Consider the following 838-nt stretch of genomic DNA (forward strand, 5'->3'; position numbering starts at 1 on the left):
TGAGATGATCTTCCAGTGTTTGACATTCAGAAATACACCGTTCGTGCAGTTTAAAAAAGGCTGAATAAAAAATCCTCAATTGTATAGCCACAGTTGATGTGTTTGTTTTTATGCATAAGTGTATTTTTTAGTTAGTATTTGTATTTAATAAAGCACTATTTTAATGCATTAAAATAATTGGTAAATGAAAAACATTACGTATGATAAACCAAACTGAAAAAAGCAGACCACACTGAAAGTCAAAGTGTAATTCGTAAATTGAGTGGAAATGGGCTTCTGTAAGTGCTTCTGTGGTTCCTCACAAGAGGTTGTTAAATCTGACACAGAGACACTGAAGATTCAGGATAAACCCCAAATCCAGCATAGAGAGGTTCAGTGAATGTGGTGTTGAATGTGTATAAAGATCACAGGCGTCTGAACACAAGAAGAGAGATCACATAATCTATGATATAATTAAATATGCACAGAAGAGTGTGTGTGTCCAGGTATTCCCTATGTTATTGCGACAAAATGTCCCCACAAGGATATTAATACCAGTAAATTTTGATCTTGTGTGGACATTTTTTGGTCCCCATGAGGACCAAAGTTTTTATTTAAATCTAAAATAGCAGAAAGTGTTGTGTGAGTGGTAGAGTTAGGGTAAGGGGATAGAAAATACAGTTTGAACAATAAAAACCATTACGCCGATGGAATGAATCCTTAAAACATGGAAACGCAACATGAGTGTGTGTGTGTGTGTGTGTTTGTGAGAGAGAGAGAGAAAGAGAGAGAGAGAGCTTACATTTGCTCAGTCCTGGTGTGATTCTGAAATGTCCTCCATGGTCCAAACTATACAGAG

This window comes from Sinocyclocheilus grahami, unplaced genomic scaffold (genome assembly GCF_001515645.1).
Source record: "Sinocyclocheilus grahami isolate Dianchi unplaced genomic scaffold, SAMN03320097.WGS_v1.1 scaffold1666.1, whole genome shotgun sequence".
In the NCBI taxonomy this organism is placed as follows: Eukaryota; Metazoa; Chordata; class Actinopteri; order Cypriniformes; family Cyprinidae; genus Sinocyclocheilus; species Sinocyclocheilus grahami.